Source organism: Taeniopygia guttata, chromosome Z, assembly GCF_048771995.1.
Source record: "Taeniopygia guttata chromosome Z, bTaeGut7.mat, whole genome shotgun sequence".
Lineage (NCBI taxonomy): Eukaryota > Metazoa > Chordata > Aves > Passeriformes > Estrildidae > Taeniopygia > Taeniopygia guttata.
In genome coordinates, this window is record NC_133063.1 from 55419291 (window position 1) to 55441315 (window position 22025).

The 22025-nt window shown below is 40.5% G+C and overlaps 1 long non-coding RNA gene across 5 annotated transcripts in view; it reads left to right on the top strand.

Annotated features, from left to right (window-relative positions):
* The first annotated feature begins 9580 nt into the window (after positions 1 to 9580).
* Positions 9581 to 22025, top strand: part of LOC121468203 (uncharacterized) — an 87149-nt gene continuing 74704 nt past the window's right edge. For 2 of the 5 annotated variants that reach the window (XR_012052839.1, XR_012052838.1), the window contains exon 1: positions 9915 to 10819. This is a non-coding gene — a long non-coding RNA (uncharacterized lncRNA). The other 3 variants (XR_012052837.1, XR_012052840.1, XR_012052836.1) reach the window with 3 other exon arrangements.

Sequence of the window (22025 nt, forward strand, 5' to 3'; positions counted from 1 at the left end):
GAGAATCTGATGGTAAAAGAAAAGGTCTGAAAAAATCTCCCCCATGAGTTGTCTATAACTAGCTATAAACCTGTACAGCTGATGATTCTGGTAGGGAGGTTTTGTTTGGTTGGGGTTTTTTGGGCTTGTTTGTTTGTTGAAAAATGTAACTGTTAGTTAGTGAATAAAAATTTCCTTCTTCATACACCTTGTGATTCATTGTAAGTCAGCAGAAAAGTCAGACTTCTTTGGCATTCAAATTGTTGAGCACATAAACCCACAGTACAGTGACTTTTTCTTACCCCAAAGATTAACATTAGAACAGGCTTTTGTCTCCTCTGAAATGTTTATGTATATTTTTGGCACTCTGAGTATTACGTTGGAAAATAGATCTTTCTTAATCTGCATTCCTGTGAAAAGCATGTGTATATATGCTGAAGTCTCTTAGGAGAGAAAGATTACTTTTCAATCACAATCACATTTTAAATGTGTACATATCCAAATATTTTTATTTTTAACCATAATCAGATGTTTAAAGCTACCTTGGAGGAAAAACATTGTAAGTAATTCCTGTTCAGGGCAGGAGGAGTACAAACCAAGGTCTGAAGTCAAATAATTTGGAGGTTTCTTTTAATTCCTACATTGGTAATTTAATGTAAAATTTGTTTCTACTAATTTTAAGCATACCTGAAACTAAATTCCAACCCAGAGGATTTTTACAAGGAGAAGATAAAGCTTTAAAGTGGAAATTCTGGACAGGCATCTCTAAGATCTAGTCACAGAGAAAGAACCTCCAAATGGGAGGTCGGGAAGCAGGAAAACACAACTCTGAGCTGTGCTTCTAGGATTGCCTGCACCTCAGATTTTTGTATCAGGGTTAATCCCTTGGACAGCTGTAAAAATTGGCTACTAATGGAGAAATTTAAATGAATACATATAGGGGTTACATGCTTCAGTCTCACTGACCATAGATGAAATTGAAGTGCTTTTGAGAAACTGATACTGAAATGTAAGCAAAGGTAACAAGATCAAATCCTTTGCAAGTACTGAGCAGGCACAATTCTGATGTCCAACAGCATGAGTAATATCCTGATTATTGTCACTCACATCAGCAATCCCCCACTCTGTTGCAATAGAGACCCTGTCCCTTCCTCATGAAGACTGACATGTGCTCTGTGCACCTTCTGCTTGGGTCTGATGCCATATTTCCCATTACGAGATTTTTTTGTCCAGAAAGAGCAAGTATGAAATTCAGAGAGGTTTATCGAACTCTGTGGGTGGCACCAAGGATTGAAACCTAAATCGCCACCATACAGACAGTTTGAGAAAGGGAACAGCTCTCTGTAACCTTTTGAACTTTCTGAGAAAGTCAAGTATTGCCTTACAGCCTAATGTTTCTGCTTGTCCCCTTGGTAGCTGTTTATATTCTTCTCTATGGAAAGAGCAAGATGTTTCAATCTAGAGGACTTTTTATATGTGCTTCTGTGTTGCCCCAGTGCACAAATAAACTGTGTAGGTGCTTTGTGATCAGAATAATATCACATGATCAGTCATACATTGTTCTCTTGTCAACAGCAGCCATCTAGGACCGGCCTTGTATCCTGGACTGAATCCAGAATAAACAAGCACCCTGATGGAAGTGCTCTATAAACACCCAGAATGTGGAGACATTCTTAACTTGCAGGATGCCAAGTATTTTCTGGGAAGAAAAAAACCCCAGATTATTATATTTGACATTTTTTCTGGAATATTTAGATATTTAGAAAAACTTCAAGCAAATTACTTTCTAAAGAAAGTTTGGGAGTTGTGCACAATTGTTTATAAACTATTTTTTAAAAAATCCCACCATTCTTTTCTGTGGATATACAGATATACATAGGGCCAAATCTATAGCAGCAAAAATGAGAAAATATACTGGAGGTAATGAAGCTGCTACTCACTCTCATCATTAGATTTACAGTCCCTTCACACTTCTCATAGCACTGTAGAAATTCATTACATTAGCAGTACACCCTCTTCCTCACAGTTCTTGGGACGTACATTAGCTCCTTGTTCCATGCAGATGAATATTCCTCTTCCTGTCAGTCATGTTAATGGTAGATAAAGTTGAAACTGTTCAGCTGGCAGCTGTCCCCCAGAAAACTGATTTTTCATATGAAATTCATATGCAGTTTCATTTTTAAAAAATACCATGAATGCAACTGTGGGATTCCTACCTTGCACGTAAGGCTCTGATAGGATTTTAAAGATTGCTCCTTGTTGGGTTTTAGTGATTTTTCAGGCTCCTAGTTGAGATGCTGAAGATCTTTCCCAGTATATTACTACTTCTTTTAGTCCCCCAGCCAGGGTTGCTAGGGCTGATTCAGGACCTCTGCAGGGCATTTATGTCAAATTTAACAGCAACACCAGAGCTGCACAGTGCACCATTGATAAGCATAGTATAATCTATACCTGAACCTGTGGGTTAATGACCCCCTGGAAAATAATGAAATACGTTATTAAAAATATTTTAAATACAGGGGCAAGCTGAAGCTGTAAAAACACCTACATCCTTTGGTGCTGACCTAATGAAGAATCATCTTGATATTACCGGAAATAGTATTTAGCCCTTAATTTATTTTTTTTTTTCTGAAATAGTGCACATGGCATTTCTGATAATCTTTGTGCTTCTACCAATGCTTTGCTCTAGATAGCACCAGCATTTAACAGAGTGGGTTCATATCTGACAAAGGGATCTCTAACTACTCTCCAGTATTATCCTATTTACGGAAATTGCTGCTCCTCCATAAAATCAGTAGCAAGAATACTTCCTCTGAGAAAAAAATTTCCATTCTCAAACTGCCCAAGGGAGGAATTAGAGCAAAATGTATATATATCACAACAGGATGTACTCCAGTGTGTTACTGCTATTTCAGTATGCAGACCTTTATCTCCATTCCTGCCTTTCACTCCTCACTGTTCATTAGCTTCCCCCTTCCAATGAAGCTTCAAGGCATTTCCACACTCTCTCTGCAGCTGGGAAAGAATAAATACTGGCAGAGTATTAGATTAGTGTGTCTAAGGGGGTTTGGGTTATGCCCTTAGCAAGCTGTGTCACAACATCTGTATGCTATTATACTGCAAAGTCTGTCGTTCTACCCCTAAGAAAACCTCCCAGCTGCCCTGAAAATCTGCTGGTTTTTTATTAAAAAGTAACTGTTGAAGCATTTGCATGTGTTACAAAGGGGACAGGAGAGCACCAGAAGAGTGCTGAAAAGGAAAAGAAACAAGAGCATTGCACCCTTCCGTTGTTTCCTTCTTTCTGAACTCTGTGTGTAGATGAAAAAGGAACATCCAGGACTGTTATGATTGTGTCAGATTCTAGTCTGACAAAACCGTATGAGTTGAGGCAGTTGTGGTGCCACACAAGTGGTTGCAATTTCTATGCAATGTGCACAATTGCATGTGTGAGCCATTTTGTCTTTTCCCTTTCCTCTGCCCACATAAATACATACCTGGATCAGGTACAGCTACAAAGGCATAAACATTTCTCAGAGGAAGGGTGTAAAGATGGGAGTGTATGATTGCCTGATTTTAGATACTGTGGTACCACCAACATTTGCGTTTTGCAGAAAATTAATTCATTTTTTTTCCCTCTTGAGTTTGGAGGCAGGGAGGGGAAAACTCTTTAGAAAGTTTCAGGCCGAGTTTCCCTTGATGTTTGCAACAAGGGCTGGCAAGTGCGTCACACACCGAGGTCTGGCCGGGATCCGCACAGCACCAGGTGCCAGCCTGGAGGCTGATGGCACATCACTGCAGCAACCCGTGGGACCAGAGCAGGCAACCCAGCCACTCCGTGTTCCCGTACTGGCAGTCAATGGCAAGGACATATCTGGCATGAGTCGCATGCAGATTAGATACAATAACAACCCAGAACATAATATGTTAGAACTGACTCCAAATGTTTTTAGGCTAGAGTGTCATTGTTGTAAATAGGCAGGGTTGGAGATTGCTGCTTTATACGTAGGTTTAGCTGGGCCTGAAATGCTGTGTTTATAAATTGGAGGCAAATCAGAGAAAAGAAACGCAGAATTCAGAAGCAAGGAAATTAGAAGTAATGATACATAACAATCATAGAACATTTAGGTCAGAAAAAGCCTCTAAGGTTATTAAGGCCAACTTATAACCTAGCAATGCCAAATCACTCACTAAATCATGTCCTCCAATGCCTCACTTATACTTGAATTAAATACCTCCAGGGATGGTGGCTCAGTCTGTTACTGGAACCTGGTCCTCAGCCTTGGAAACCTGATGCAGTGCTTGACAAGTCTTTTGGTGAAGAAATTTTTCATAATATCAAATCTAAACCTCTGCTGTTGCAGCTTAAGGTAATTTCCTCTTTCAGATATAAGAGATCAAGAGAAGACAACAGTAGGCACATCCGTTTTCTGGGATAAAGAGGGTAAGAGGAATGAATACTGTGCATTTCAAGGAGATCTTGAAAGCAAGGAAGATTAGTTAGAAGGATAATTCTATTCAGGAACTGAAAGGCTAGACACAAAAATTAAAGCATCCAAACCAGAAATTAATCTAAGTCCAGAGATATCTTTTACATCTCTGGGATTCCCTTGGGAGAATCTCTTTGCTCAAGTCATTTAGGATGAAATCAGCATGGCCACTGGGGACATAAATGTGGCAAGGATGCCCTTGAGAAAGCAGAGGTAGCAGGGGTGACCAGTTTCAGCACCTGTGCTTAAGTTGCTGGTAAAAATTCAAGCAGGACTGCCCTGACACTTCACATGATTGTCCACAGGGAAGCCCAGCTAGTGCAGTATCTGCGTAAACCCCAGGAGTAAGGGAACCAACGCTATCAGTCCTGATCAGACCAAGCTGGCTGGGCTCATCCAAGGCCATCTGTTTTCTTTCTGTGGAAAACTCCCAGGTATCTGACATCCCACATCCTAAGCTCCCTGAGCAAAATCCTGGACATCCTTGTGTTTTAACTACTCAAAGCTTTTGGCATGTGGATTGTAGGATGACAAGCATTGTCCTCAAAGGGTGATCTTTTATGTCTCTCATAGCTTTGTGTCCTCTATCTGAAAACAGTGATGAACCCAGTAATAAGTCAAGGGTGAGTGAGAGGGTGAAATGAAAATAGTATCTTTGCCTTGGGCGTTGTCCCTTTTAAAAAAGAGTATCCATGCTAAAGGCATATTAGATGCCAGATGTACCCAAGACTGATATGTGTTTATTTATAGTGACATAACATTAAGACAGCGGTGAACTGAATCAAAGGGAAAATTTAAATATTTTCTGAAAAAGAAGAAAAATGGTGGTGCAGTGATGTTGAGAATTGACATGCATGCAAACAGAACTGGATTTAGAGGTGGCGTTTTAATTTCCATCAGATCACCTTTTCTTGCTTAGGGACTTTAACCCAGCAAATGTCCTAAGTACTTTCCAGCACTTATGAATAATCAAAATAGTTAATAATACTATGTAATTGTGGTTCTTTTCATTAAAGTCCTCATTGTAAAAACTGATCCTTCAACAAAACTTATGGCCCTCTGTAGGTGTTCAGTAAAGATGGAGAGGCAAAGTCCATGTACTGACTTCTTGAGAGCTACAATTGCCTGGTGGACTGCAGCTGCTCACTTATCCCTCAGCTCTTTCAAGTTTCCCAACCTCCCACACAGACCACCCTAATTCTCCCAGCCTCTCAGCCTCTTTCTGCTGGGTCTTTCTATACATCCTTGAGATGTCATCATGACATGATTCACACAGCTCATACAAATGCAGGAGATGAAAGAAGGTTCCTGGAAACAAAGATAAAGAAAATCAAGACTTCAAACTATGCTTTTGGTCTTGTTATCTTGTTGTTTGGCTTGCTTTTGCGTTGACTGACAAATACATCTGTAGAGCATCAATCTAAAATTTAATTATATATTTTATATAAGCTGATAGATATAGATAGAGATAATAATCTAACATTCCAGTCTCGGAGTCCTTTCTACTTATCTGCATAACCCTGTTTATAGAAGTCATTCAGCAGAATGATATCCACAGAGATTTAAATCCTTGTGTACCTACACAGTTCTACAGGATGTGAGGACAGAGCAACAGTTGCCAAATTCTAAGGCTTCATCCAATTTTATATCAGTTGAGGAATTATCACAGAGCATCTTGCCTTCCTGGTGAAACTGAGGCTATCACCTACCCAGCTGAGAGACCCAGCAGACCAGAGTGTGCAGTCTGAAATAGGAGCTTTTGAACACCATAGCATAGCAAGAGCTGGGTTTCTGGGAGCTGGACCGTACTGAGTGCCACCAAATACACACTTGACCACATCCTGCCCTGTCTCCAATGAGGTCATGAGAAGAAGGTATAAAAACCCCCCAGGGCAGATGCAGAAAAATCAGTCCTGGAAGTCCTCTGATCTTAACAGAGGCTGGTCAAGTCCGAAATGTGGAGACACAGCTCTTCTGTTAAGTATATTCTATTAAAATATTTCAGACTCTTGCTAGTGTTTAAAGATCCACCTTTCTTCTGAATCTTGGTAAGTGTAAAACGTTTGTATCAGAAAACTATACCTTTCCTAAAAACTAATCTTCCAGTATGCAGCAGGAGACCCAGGAATGGGTCTTAAAAATAGGATTTCCTGAGATCTGACAACCGATTGAGCTCTCTGTGTGCCTCATGGGCAGTTTTTTACTTCACTCACTTCACTTCACTTCACTTCACTTCACTTCACTTCACTTCACTTCACTTCACTTCACACAATTAACATTAACCTAATTCACCACTATTAGCAGAACTTAATTAACTTGAGCAAAATATATTATGGGACTTTAAGATTTTTATCATTCAGTTCAATATGAATTTGCTAATGTAATTATCTGGAGACTAAGAGGGACTAATCTGTTTTATAATTTAACCAGACTACTAGACTATATTCATTAGAAAAAACATTATAGTTACCTATTTTTTTTTCTTTTTACAGGAGATGAAAAAATAAATAAGTAAGCAAATTCCATCCCTGAGATGTTTTCCTAGCTGTTGCTTGTGCAGAGCAAAGGAGATCAGAGAAAGGGAGGAGAAGCAAGATAAAGGAAGTGAAGACTGTGGAGAGGAAGAACATTTAGCTCTAATTCGTAGGATTTACAGATGATCTTATGTCAAAATTTCAAATGTAAGGTCAAATTGTTTCTGGTGCTGCTTCATCAGCCTCTCTGAAGTGCTGCCAGAAAGGGCTTTAGCCTAGTGTTATATAGCAGGAAAGTGGGAAGCTTGTTCTTCCACAGCGAAACATGTGAAAGTAAAGGCTTACCCAGGAGCCATAAATCCAGTTTTCATAAAGGACAAAAGATAAAATGCCGCATGAGCAGTCCTGGCCTGCCTGTGTGTGTAGCCCCATGGCTGTTCCACTGCAGGCTGAGCACCACTGGCTTGGCAAACTGCATGGATGTGACCGAGCCCTCATCACAGCTGGGCCAGATGGGGCTGTGCCTACAGCTGGCAGTGCCCCACAGCACACAGAGGAGCTGGCTCTGCCCACAGACCTTTGCCTCCCACAGTCCAGCAGCAGCCTCATCCTCTCCCTCCAGCCAGCTTGCTGAAAGGTCAGCACAGATCCAGCAAGGACGTTCCCTCCATCTGTGCCTCTCTGGGTGTGGGTGGGATGCATTGACAACTGACAGCTGAGAAACACATTCAGCAATAACCTTTGCTGCAAGCAGGCACTCAGTTGACCATTGTGCTCTATGTGTTCTTTTAAAAGCCCTGAATTTAAAGCTGTTTGTTAAGAGGTTGCGACAAACCGCAGAACCTGACAAGTGGCAGACATACTGGGAAAAATGGCACCACATTTTGTAAAAGTGTTGCAAAATTCAAAAATCTTTGGCCAATATTGCTGAAAAAAAAATTTAATCCGTATTCTTTTAGGAATATGTTAATTAGAGAACAATTTCTGTTTTACAGGATTTGGAATGAATTAAAAAAAAAAATCTAAAACCTGTACAAAGACACAGCTGTTTAGGACTTCCTTGACTTTAAAGAGCAAAGGAATCCCCTCCCTGTTGGATTTTGCAGGACTCTATTGAAAGGTTGCTAAGATAATAGTAGCAGTGAATTATTGTAAAGTCAAAGTTGTGTTGTTCACATGCCTGCCTCAGGCCCTGTGGTTTGCTTCACTTGTTCCAGCTTCTGAATAAAGACTGCTACTTGCAAGAAGTGCTAGTATTAACCACATTTCTCCCTAGTGCAATGACTTCTGAAATAAGAAGTTACCCCTTGGCATATGACCTGAACAAATGTACATAAGCTTTATCTATAAACTTCCAGAGTTTTTTTTATGAAGTTTTCATTAAACTAGATAGCAACAAAAGAAACCATCACCAGCGGAATAAGCAAACTCTTCATCTAGTGCCAACAGAATTATTGCCAGGTCTTTTTATTGAAAAAAAGAATGAGATTCTTTGTTGAAATACAAACAAGGTTACTTCTTAGACACAGGCTGGCAAGTGGCAAATTAAAGAGTTCAAACCAAACCCCATTTGTGTAATAATAAACCTCAGAAGGATTTTTCCTCATCTTTTGCCTCCCATTTCAGCTTTGTTATAATTGTCTCTTAAATACTCCAATTTAGATTTCCAAATAAGGTAGAATAGACAGAGCAGTACAAGGTATTTTAAAATTTCTTTTTTTAAATTTTTTTTTTTTTAAACTGCCAGAATGATTACATACCCTTTGTATTATAAAATGCTGTCTTCATGTTTAAGGGCTATATTCTGACAGTCATGATTAGTCACTCACACTAAAAACTGTGAGAGCATTTTCTGAACTAGTGTGGGGAATATCCAGTCAGCTACTGACAAGGTTCAGTACCAATCCAGCTGCCAGAACTCAATAAAGGAACATTATTTAAGAATAAAGATGATATATCTGTAATGCTTCCACATTTCTCTCTCTCTCTCTCTCTCTCTCTCTCTCCATACATATATATATATATATATATATATATAATATTACAAGCATGATTGTTAAAATATAAGAGAACTTAAAGGTAGTGAAAATGCTGTGGGAATAATGATATAAGTCATGATCCTTTCTCTTCAGGATTGTGAATGAGGTTGGATCTTCACTGACATTTTCTTCAGATCCTTCTCCTCTCTGGATCATTATAGGAGTGTGAAGACCCTTGGAACTAGAGGACAAGGGTTTTCCATGTAAATATAAGAGCTGCAAAAATGGAAACAGATCAATGTTGCAAAAACCATAGTGGATATTATTAAATATTAGTAGCTGTTTTCCTGTGCGGTTCAGTTTTGCAGTCCAGAAAACAGGGTCATTTGAAAACCAGCAAATTTATTGTGTCACGTGCCAGTTCTTGCTATGTTAACCAGCACTCTTTAGAAGAGGGGAGCTCTGGAGGGTTATTTTATCTTTACACATGAAGGAAAAGAAAACACAATTAAAGCTGCCACCCTATATATTTTGGAGCCAGGAAGTTTCTCTTCAACTGTTACTCAATGAATGGCATTATTCAATATGTGCAATCCATCAGAGATTAAGAATAATTAGCTAATGAGATATGCCTTAGTGCATCTGTAACATCTGCAGTTTCCTGGTCACAGAAATGCATTTGTCACAGTGAGCACAGGGAGGAAACAAGCTACCATTCCCCAGCCGAAAACCTTATGAAAGCAGGGATCTCTCAAAGGAGGCTGGGAAGGGAGGAGACAGCTCTGCACTCTGCTTGCTCCCTTGCACAGAAAAAGGAGTGCTTATTTTTAAAAAATCCTCAGAAACCTGGGACTTTAAAGGACAAAACCAGAAAAACCCAAATACAACAAAACCAAATACTCATGGCTCTTCAAAGGTGCAGGCTCAAAAGAAACTGCCTCGAAAGCAGAGGAGTCTGTTAGGCTGTTTGCTGCTCTCAGCATCCATGTAAGTAACTCTCCACAACTATCCGCTGAGTCTATTTCACCACAACGGATTTAATTGTGCATTGACGCTGAGAGGGAGGGAGGGAGATGACAGGCAGCCTCGAGGAAGAGATTTATCCCGGCCTGTCAGGCAGTTTGATAAGGGATGTGGACTCTGCGATGTCTCACAATGGCTTTTTTATTTGTTTGCTTAATACTGGGCTGTTTCAGAAATGCACACAGCTGAGCTGACAGGAGATGCAAACAGAACACACTCGTTTGGGAATTACGGGGGTGGTGGTACACAGGAAAATAGCCTCAGTCTTCTTCACAGGAAAGTCAGCTGATAAACTGATCTAAAGACAACGTATCTTCCTTCCTGTAAAATGCAATAACAGGCAGATCTTGTGACCTCGATGACCTTCTGCCGAGTTTACTCCCAACCAGGGAGAGAACAGGGGAAGCTTTCCTTGGCAGGCGCAGCGCACAGCTCCTATGCGAATCATGTGGCTGCGCTTAAAGCGAGAGCCAACAATACCAGCATAGTGGGCCACATATCTTTCAAAGCAAGCGAGTTCACAAAGAAGTCCCCTGCTCGCGGAGATAAGCCGCAGCAGCCCTTTCATTAAACATCCGCTGTGTACTTCCCGCCGGAGCCGCGGGCTGGCCCGGGGGACGCCGGCTGACGAGAGCCAGCCGACACTCTCATGGCTTCTCGTTTGTCTATTTAGGACAGATTTTCCCCGCAGCACTCGGCAGACGGCAAAGAGAAACACACCATTTATGTCACCCACAGCTTTTGCAGCCCTGCATCATGCTGCAGCCTTTCTCATTCCTCTCTTGGCTCTGCGCAAGAGTAAACATCATAAAGAACATAAAAAGGAGTTTTCCTGAATTTTCCCTGACCTTCCCTGGCAACAGAAAGCTTTAGCGGGGTGAGTTTTTTTCCCCTCGAGAAAACATGCCTCCCGCCCTCCTTCCTCCTCAAATAAATTTGGCAAAAACCTAGAGCTTGAGGGTCATGCTCAGGGGTCCTTCCAGGAAACTCCATTCAAAAGACTTAATGCAGCAGCTTACTTGCCTGCTTTGAATCATACTGTGTCTGTGCTCACTTTTCCTCCCCTTGATTATGTTTGCTTTGTAGCACCCAGATTATTACAGCTCGCTCCTGCTGTACAGGCTGACAGCAGTAAGTCAGTCTCAGGCCAGGCTTTCCCCTGCCTTGCACCCCAATGGCCCTTTCCAGATTTGCTGTGTAGTATAAACACTGCTCTCTCAGGTTTATTGGTACTGTATGCCCACCCTGTTGCTTCTAAAAGCCACATACTGTTCTCTAAACTATTCAAAAGTGTTTCCACTTAGTCCTTTCAGCATTTAAAGCTGTTAAAGTTTGTGCTGGTACAGAACCAAGAGCCTAGGGCAGGACATAATTTTATGAGGTGTTATATGTGGATCCTGATTCAGAAGCTTACAAGCCAAAAAGAACTCAAAGAGACAAGCAAGTCAGGATTTGGTGCAGGCAGGATGCATGGATTCTAAATACTGTGCATACATGTCTTGAGTCTGTATAATGTCTTAAGTTGGTATATAATTGTCCATATTGTTATGATGAGGAAAATGAGGTTTAAATTAAAGTGGCTGAGTTATTTGCCAAGGGAGGCAGTGTGTCGGAGGTGCTATTGTGTCTGTGCTGTGATTGGAATCAGGATCATGTCCATGAGGTCTGTAGTTGTACTACAGACCCAATTACAATATTGTCCCTGTATACGATAAACAAAGACACCTAAACCCCAGTAAGACTGTCTGGGGCTTCATAGGAAGCTGAGAGCTACTGACACCAGAAATGGTACTGGGTCCCACTGCCAGGAGATGCATTGGCTGGCAGAGGTTTATCAGCCTTAGGCTGAGTTGTGATTTTTAAGCAGATTTTTATTAAAGAGGAAGGCCAATATTTTTGACCATAACTAATGGCACCTCTTTCTTGGATGTCCTGTTTGAGGGTGCTCTGCTTGGGAGGGACATGGGCATATGAGCTGCTTACTGACAAACTGATTCCCAACCCTCTCCTTTTCTGGTTCCCTGGGCTGACACTTGGCACCTCATTACCCAGCATTTGATGTCCATGTAGCATTGTCCAAGTCAGATAAAATAAGAGGAAATGTTCAAGACATAATTCTTATCCCTTCCTGCTTTTTCACCTGAGGTACTAGATGCAACCTGCATTTTATGGACAGCCAGCAGCTGCTGGCCCACCTGCAAGTGCTGTTCACTACTTGGAAACCATTCTAGAACTAGAATACAACTTTAAATGGAGAAATAAACATGTTGCAAATCCAATGAACACTCTTGGCTATTGAGCAGCATATGCTGTAGCAGATGAAGTTGAGATTCACAATTCTGTCTCCTAAAACAGGCTCAATGAACAGAAAGAAAAATCTAATGCCAGATGTTTGCTCATTAAGGAAGTTTTGCCACTTTCCTCTCCTTTTTATCCATCTAAAGGGATGAAAATCTCACTTGTGGCCTCTACAGGGTATTTCTGAGGAGGAGGAGGAAGGCACTTCCCCCCCTTTCTGCAGTGCACTTTAACTCCTACAAACACAGAGCCAGCATGGCTGACCCCAGGAAATGTCTGTGCAACCAAAGGTTATTTGGCAGAGCTCAATGCAGAATGTTTTTCATGTCTGAAATTCACCTATCTAATGTGGGTCAAATGGGTGGCAGAGAACTTGCTAACAACCAACCTGTAAATATGGCTGCACGGCTCTCCCTGATCCTATACTTTGGTGTCTTGAGTTTGCTTAGAATATAATCTAAATGCATGTATTACTGACACAAAAAAAGGTTTTTAAAAAAATCACCCAGACGTTGCTCAAAAAATTCAATTCACCTGGTGCAAATGCCATTTGCTCTGAAATAATCCGCCTTTTCTGGCCTTTGAACACAGAGAATTTCTGTTAACGTTACAGGTCTGTATAGACTAGAGAGTAGGCAAATGATCACTCATAAAATTTTTGCTAAATACATGTCAATTTGAGACAATAATATTATCCAGAAGGTAAAGATGCACAAGATGAACAAAAAAGCACTTTTTATTAATACCAAAAAAGATAAAAAGAGATGGAGAACAGGGAAGTCTTCTCCCCACCTTCTCAATACAGCAGAATTGAGAAGGTTGAAGCCTGAATCTCTAACTTCCAGAAAATTTCAATGTGAAAAAAGCCCAATAATTTAAGATAGTTCCATCTTCCTGTTTGTATTCCTAAGCAGTAATGAAATTACTAACAAAACCCAAGAACACATGTTTTGAGGGAAAAGCATAAACATATTGGTGGGTAATATTTGTTTAGACTTGTCATTTATTATAACAGTATGTCCCTGTTTGGGTGGAAAATAACTCTAGCCTCACTCTGTGGCTCTCTCTTACTCACCTGGGTAAGTTTCATAGGAATGTTTTATGAAATAATACATGAAATAGGGAATACTTTTTCATAGTACACATATTTTGTGATCTGTTTGTTAGCTGGTCAAGGCTGGCCTTTAGGATGAAAGATCAGTTTAGGCAATGCTACACAATACTACAGTGTGGGGAAGTCACAAACTCTGTACAGGGCTGAGCTGGGCTCTGACACAGACTGTGTGGTGTAGGAGAACACGTGTCACTTCAGTGCATCTGATAGCCTCAGCTGTAAGGAAAGATGGCACTTCCTCTTCCTGAGTCTTTATTCCAAGTGCATTTGTTGTGTGAGAGGGACTGTGCAGCTGTTTGCTGCTCATTCTCAGGGGCCCAGCTCTAAGTGTCTATCTCAGCTGCACTGCCTTGAGATGGTGCTTTAATAGCAGCACTTTGGTAAAAACAGCAACTCTCCCGCTTCAGAAATGGGGTGTGCAGGTGTTAAGTTCTTCCTTCAGATCTTCTCTGGAAGGGAATGAATTGGAACAATTATATCAAGTCTTCCTGCTTCTCTTCCTAAGACTCTCTTTTTCACTTCCATGGATAAAATTGGATAATGATAACTCTCTCTGCTGTGGATCCTTAGACACTCCAGACATCGCATACCACCTCTGTAACACAATACTCATGAAGTCTCTCATTAAGCTAGCAAGCCGATTACTGGTGACAGTCCTGGCCAAACTCCTGATAAAAGTTCTGAAAGACAATGAGACCCTCACTCTTTCTTTCTGTCTTGTAAAATCAGCCAGACTTACACTTTAAATACGCAAGTGGCCTAAAAGAGAAATTTTCCCAGACTGTCAGGGTCTGGGGAAGGGGAGCAGAGAAGGCTCTTTCTGTTTGACATTTATTGTTGAAAAAATACACTAGAATTATAAATTTTCAAATTGAGAGAAATATTTTTTTGTTCACAAATGACTGGCAGTCTCCTTACCCTCCTGGGGTATTTTGCATCCTATATTTTCTTAAGTCAGACCTTTCTGATTTTGCTAAGGTTACAAGTCATTCTTAAACTCAGTTAGAGGAGTACATGGGATGACTGATATAATTAAGCATCATGCTTTGGGGGGCCTGGGGAATTAAAAAAGCTCTCACAGTTTGCAGAAACCCATCGCTAACTGGGCCACAGATTAAAGGGCTGCTAGTAACCCTATTAAGATGTAGGGTATTAGTTGGCATGCCATATAAATTGTACATCGTGCTTTCCTCCAGAACCCAATTCTAAAAAATGTTCCCCCAGTTTTGCAGTATTTCACAGAGCTTCCTCCACAAGGGTTCATCTGCCTTAAGAGCTTTACAAATTGATAACCTTTTAAGGTAAATTATCATTGTTATTTCTGCTGTTCAATGTCTTTTACAGTGTTTGCTCATTTCTCTGCTGCTAGAGGTTTTCCACTCAGTGGTGCAAATTAAATGAGGCTTGTCTGTAGAGGTTAAATTATATTAGTCAGAATTGCCAACGTAAGACATTTCAGGATATTGAGTCAGGCCCCATTTTATGTGACTGAAATATAATGAGCTACCCCTGTCCACCCACCCCTACCCCCACCCTCATCCCACCCTCCTGCTTTTCTGGGCCTTTTGGATTCTGAAACTTCTGGAATCAGGTTTTCAAGCCTGTCTTCACAACAATGTGATGCTCCTGCAGAAAAGACAAATGTCACTCTGAGATATATTAGCAGGGGTGCTGGGTATAAGACAAGAGAGATAATTATTCTGCTGTACTTGGCACCGGTGCAACCTCAGCTGAAGTACTGCATCCAGATTTGGGCGCTGTTTTATGATAACTCCAACAAGATGATAAGGGGTTTAAAAAACATGAACCTCTGAGAAAGGTTAAGAGAACTGGGATTGTTTAGTCTAGGAAGTAGACAGAAGGAAGATGTTAAAACTTTGCAGACCCACAAAATTTATTCTAAAGAAGGTGGAAATTAGTTTTACCCTTTTCCACAAAGGGTAAAACCGTGAAACCATAGAATTATAGAATTGTTTATATTGTAAAAGACCTCTAGGACCATTGACTTAAGCCATTAACCCAGCACTGCCAAGTCCACCACAAAAGCATGTGGTAAGTGCCAGATCTACATGTCTTCTAAATGCCTCCAGGGACTGTGACTCCATAACACTACTGACAGCCTGCTCCAGTGTTCAAAAACCACTTTGATGAAGGGATCTTTCTGAATATCCAATCTAAGCAACTTCAGGTGCAGCTTCAGGCCATTTCCTCTTACTGTATCACTGGTTGACTGGAAGAAGTGACCAACCCCCCACCTGGCCACAGGCTCCTTTCAGGCAGTTGTAAAGAGTGAAAAGGTCACCCCGAGCTTCCTTTTCTCCAGGATAAACACCCCCAGCTTCCTCAGCTGTTCCTCACAGGACTTGTGCTCCAGACCCTTCCCCAGCTCCATTGCCCTTCTCTGGACTCACTCCAGCTCCTCAGTGTCTTTCCTGCAGTGAGGGCCCAGAACTGGACACAGCACTCAAGGTGTGGCCTCACCAGTGCCCAGCACAGGGGGACAATCCCTGCCCTGGTCCTGCTGGCCACACCATTGCTGATCCAGGCCAGGATGCCATTGGCCTTCTTGGCCACCTGGGCACACCCTGGCTCATATTTGGCCGCTGTTAACCAGCATATTCCCTCACTGGTTCACACACCGTCTGTGTGAGAAAGTTGTCTTCCACACATGCCAGAAACTTCCTTCGCTGTTTCCTTCCCACTATGCTGAATTTCCAGCAGACATGTGCTGAGTTGAAGCCTCCCACAAGAACAATCCCCCAGCGATTGTGAGACTTGCAGTTGTTTACAGAATATTTCATCTACCTCTTCAAGTAATTGCTCAATTCAACACTTAAATTTAGAGTAAATCTTAGGAAAAATAGTCTGATTGGAAATGCAATATAACGCTGGAACCAACTTTCCAGAAGCATGGAGTTCCCCTGTAAAGGAAACTTTTAAGAACACATCAGGGAAAACTCTGGGACACATCATGCAGTCTGTGATGTAATCATGCTCCCCTGACCCGTGTGAATAACTTGCTGATGGTTCTTCCAGTTGCCCATTTCTAGAATGTGGTGGTTCTAAGAGCATAGACAAGAAACAAGCATAGAAAAGAAAGAAAGTGGGACTACAACACAGCTGTTTACCTCCACACCTTGGCTTTGTGTGTGAAACCTTCAGTTCTGTGAGAATCATGGTAAAATCCCTTAAGTCCAAAATACTCTGGATGGTGTGTGACCCTTAACTTAGACCTAAAACATAACAAAGGCTACTGAATACCCCTTCTTGGGTTTTTCACTAAGCCACATAATTTGTGAATGATTATATTAGAAATATGTCCAGACTATTTCTAAAACACTTTTGTTTCTTTTTCTAGAAAAAAAAAAAATCCTCTACATTGTTTGCTGTCTTCTCAAAAGACTAATTGTCTTAATGGTCAAAAATCTTCATTTTATTCCTGTATATCCAGCTTTATCTGACCTCTACTCAACCTCATTAAGGTTACTTCTGCCAGCAGATGTTACTTGTATTTAGACACTTAAAGAAGGTCAGGTTACCACATGGCCTGCTGATCAATATGCTGAACAAAACTTGTGCAACTCTTCTGTCACGGTAAGACTGTTTTTCTATTTCATTAAAGACTCTCAGTATTCATATGTGACCACCAAAGATTGACACACATATGTGCCTAAAGCCACGACCACAAAAATGAAGCAAGCAAAATGGGCTGGTGTGTCACCTGTTATCATATAGGCACTTATACCTGTATGTGCCATGACCAAAACTGAAATGTAAAAGCAAAATACCCAATGTAAGTAGCTCACTGCTACAATCTCACCAACAACATAAATGGTCTCTTGCTGTTTTTGCTCTTACACATACATACATATACATTTATTTTGGTTACAGATGCCAGCTTGAAATTGTGTTTCCCCCTCGTCAGACCACACAAATAGGAACATTTGTTTATATCCATAATTAAGTGGTCCAATTTACAGACTTGCTGACTATTTGCACCTGCAAGTAAAGCAAGAGTGGGTATTTGGGATTGCTGAAAATCAAACTACTCAATTAGTTTTGTCAGCTTTGGTTTGAGAGGTGTTTTAAAGACACTGAAAGACAATGTAACAGTCCTAACCAGTCTGTTTTACTTAGAAGCTGTTTTTCTCTTGTACATTCAGATACCCAAACTAAAAGCTTTCTTTCCTCTCCTTGTCAACAAATCTTAACCCAGAAGAACCCCTTTAATAAGGATCACAAGGCACTTTAGTGTCTTTGCTGATTAAGACCCTGGACAGAAGGTGAGGTGACTAACTAGGGCTGCTTCTGGGAGTAATTTTCCTGCTGACACTAGTCCACTGTCCAGGAAATGAGACCACCACAGCATTTTAGGAAGTCTGATAAGATGCTATTAGACAATCATGCCTTTCAGTATCTAGGATCAGCCTTTGCCAGATTTGAACTAATTACCTAGAGTCAGACTTGGGCAGATACTTTATTTGGAATGGATTTTGTCAGGGTGGGCTTTTTTGACCTGGTTGCCGATTTCTCATCTGAGTTAACTAGTTCTAACTGAATGGCAGATAATCTGTAAGCATGTTAAAAGAAAGGAAAAATTTTGTTGGATGTATTATTAATGCAATATATTTCTTATCTTTTACTGGATAAATACAACTTTCAGAAACAATTCCTGCTTCTATAAACACACTGAAGTCTGTACTCAGATATGGTTTGCTCACATACTCTGTAGATGTAACCTAGGCATCCTTTGCTCTGGGGAACATTTACTAGAGTTGATGTATTCCTTAGAGTATATGTAGCAAACATGAGTGAGATGGATTTGAAGGGAAGAGAAATGCAAGGAAGGCATCCACCAGAAGCCTTTCTATCTACAGCTATATGTTATTTCCAAAACTTCTACAAAAGAAACTGAATCCTTCTGCTAAGCCCTCATTTACTTTCACAAAACAAAGTTCTTAACTGTTGACTTCACCCCCAGTGCTAGGTCCAAGTATTGAGTATCAGTAATTAAGTACTGTTACACAGTTACGCAAAAAATTTGGGCATGCCTCAAGCTGTCAAGTCTACTTGCGCAAACTCAATATTTATATTAATTGAGGTGAGAAGTGATTCACAGTCAGACAACTGCTGTTTCCTTTGTTTGGATCTGATTGGCAGCACTAGATGATGCTGTGCAGTAACTGTCAAGGCGAGATAGGACACGTATCAGCCCTTCATCTTTAAAGTGTTTGATGAGAGCTTTTGTGTTATAAACCTGTTTCACGCTGCTCTAGATGACTTTTTTAAAATTAAAAATAGCATTAAACGGATGTAAAAGCTTTTATTTTTAGAAAAAAAAAATATTACCAATAATTTAACAGTACTAATAGATATGTGCCCGAGACTAACATTTCCTTGAACTTTTGCTGCTTGACTCTTGGGGCTGAAATTCCTTCAATCTCTCTGTAATATATCAAGTGCAACTACAATGTCCAATAAACAAAGATCTTCAAGTGAAATCAATGGCACACTAGGGCCCCGATTAGCCACATGCACCATATACTGTAGACAAGGCTAGTTAGGTATGAGTCACAAAGTAGAAAGGTTGGTAATTATTTACAGCGTGTTCATAGAAATTACTATAAAAGGATAGGGATCACATGAGGGAAAACTGAGCCTGAAGCCTTTTTTCCATTTACATTCATTTGAATCAGCCTAGAATCAATAGAATTCTGTGCAAAGGACAAGGTGTGCTATGTCAGGTGGTAATTATGCCTTGGTGCTGTTCATATTATTTATACCTTAAGGTAGGTGTGCCAAGAAATTTCAAATCACAGTACACTTGGTAATCTCTTCATTGACAGTAGAGCAGCTCAGAAGATGATCACTAACTCCGAAAGAGTTGCTGAGCATCCATTGCTTGTTTGCTGTGTGAGGGATTATTAATATCCTTTATCCTTTACAAAAAGTGAACTCTTCATTGTATAGAATAGGAGAGTCAGAGATGGGACTTCTAATGACTCAAAAAGAAAAATACCAAGAAGTTGGTGTTTTATGGCTGTCAAGCCCTTTACTTTATTAGGCTTCTTTTTAAAATTTATTTTGCTTTTCCTGTGAGTAACAGGGCTCATACCACATCTAGGCTGGGGCCTTCACAAGACACTTTGAGAACAGAAAGAAGACAGGCTTGCACTAAAAGACCACATTCAGGGAACAGAATTTGTCAGAAAAAAGGCAACTTCAAGAATGCCACTAATGACCTAAGATTAGGTCACCACAAGATCAGTTTCTACCCACTCAGCAAATTTAGCTTGAATTTAACTTCAACATCTCATGTTATAGATAGCAGCAGGCTGATGCTAGATGTGACTCTATCCAAGCTAGGTGGTTCATCCTCTGTCTAGAATCAATATTTATATTTCTCAGAGGCTTCTAGTATTTCTAGTTGCTGCTTTACACAATTTGGTTTTCTGTAGCTGATAAGGTATTTAAGTAAATAATTGAATATTACATCAAAAGAACAAAGCTCTTAGGGTCATATAATGTGGCATTTAGTAAGAGATAACCTGCTGGGAAAAAAACAGACACAAAAACTAAGGTAATCAAAGGATGATTCTTGTTTTCTCTCAAGCTTGTCGCTGAGAATATCAGTGACAAGAATATCAACCAAAAAAAATGCATCAAATTCCTGATCTCTTTAATAAATTTCCTCCTTACTCTGCAACCAAAAGCATTTACAGAATTAATGGCTACTGAGGATGAATTGTCCCCAAGAAAACAGACAGATCAGAAAATTGCACTATCCACTGCTAGTGAGTTCATGGGCATGTTAAGGGTCAGGTTGGTCCACCAGAGAGAAAATAAAAACCCTGTTTGCTTTTGTTTCTAAGGGAACCTCCAATCATGTGTGCCATCACTTACTTTTGCACAGGGGCTTTAAGAATTTGTGCCTCAAGGCTAAGGGATCAATATTGTTTTTCAAGTTGCAGATATGAGAGCGATGGTCAGTGCATGCAATATTGCTGTGCTTTAACTCCTAGTACTCTTAAAATCAGGTGCGTATTCCCCAGGAGTTTTTTCATTCTGTTTTGCAGATGCCATTATAATAATTCTTGCTTTTTTTATTTTTTTCTATCTCTCTCGCTTTTTTTTTTTTTGTTTTGTTTTGGTTTGGTTTTTTGTTTGTTTGTTTTTGCTTTTGGACAAGTGAGAAAGATAATTGCAAGCTCCCATAGAAACAAATTGTCTGAGAGTGCTTGTGCTCTGATCATGTCATCTTTACAGTCATGTGCTTTGCACAGAGACAGGCCTATTCAGCACAGAGTCAGAGCAGCTTGAGGCACTTGGTATCTTGCAAAACAAGCCAAAACTGATGTGTTCTCAAAGTATACATCAGCTTTGATATGTAACTCAGTGAATCTTCTTGGTTTTCTTACTTTGGAAGAATTAATTACTTCTGCATTTGTGAAATCTCATTTCTTATCAGAGTAACATAGCCCATAATCTACTCTAATTGATTTTACTAATTTACTTAGCCATCCCAACTGTTTTGCTGTTGTTACCCAGCTTCACAGGCTTACTGTAATAGAAAACACTGGGGTTCTGTGACCCAACTTACTCTTCTTTTTTTTTAACTTTACTCAAAAAAAATTCCCAAATACTTTCAGTTTATATGTGCTGGGAATAAAGGCTACATAAATATGGAACAAGGACTGTGGTTACTGACTAGTACAAAGAAAAAAACCAAAGACTGATAACCATTTACAAGCATTTAAAAATGTTGCACTCAAAAAGACCACCTTCTTTTTATATGAGTTTCTTTCACAAATTGCTTTAGCAGCTTGAGAAACCCACACAATGGATGTTATGCTCTGCTGTTGCTGGTTCCATATCTCACAGCAAGCTATGAGATTTTGAAAGTGTTTATAAAGTGCTCTACTTTAGCACATTGCTTTACATCTAAATATCATGGCTGGCTACATCTGACAGGCACGGGCCCAGACATGCAGCTGTCTGGCAGGAAGGCAGACCCTGCTCCCCTCACTGCAGCGAAGTGCAGTGGAGGTGTGCAGGATGGGACAGGCTGGGCATCAGGAAGAGACTGGTGAGGACATAGCTTTCCTGCCCTCCTCAGGATGGACTACTTCTGCAAAAGTACCCTCTACTGGGTGCCCTATCTCCGGGGAAGTGCATAAAAAAGTGGAAATCCTAAAAAATTAAGTGCTCTAACCACCCTTAGCAGTGTGAGGTGACTTCTCTCTGCAGCCTCCCCCCTGGGCTTGGCAGAGCCAATGCCAGGGCTGAACCTGGCCCTGCACTGCTGCACAAGCCTTTTGTAAAGTCCCCTTTGGATTTCCACAGAGCTGTAAAAGTAGTTGCACATGACTTAGAGACGTTTTATGACCTTTCTGGGGAGTGAAATGCTTCTGACTTCCAGAGAAACCTGTACCTGGGTAGCCCTCTGGATGAGCCAAATTAATGCCTTTTTCTCCTGAGAAAATTTTCAAGGACAAAGGGAATTGTTGAAGGCAATGTGTTGCTCCTGTAACTTTTTGTCTCTGCTAATGTCAACTTTGTATTCATTACAATCAGTCAGTGTGAAGTTCTCTGTTGATATGTATCAGAGAGACAGCTTACTCCACGCCTCTGTCCCTCTGGTTTCCAAATCACTTTCCTAGTAATCACATTT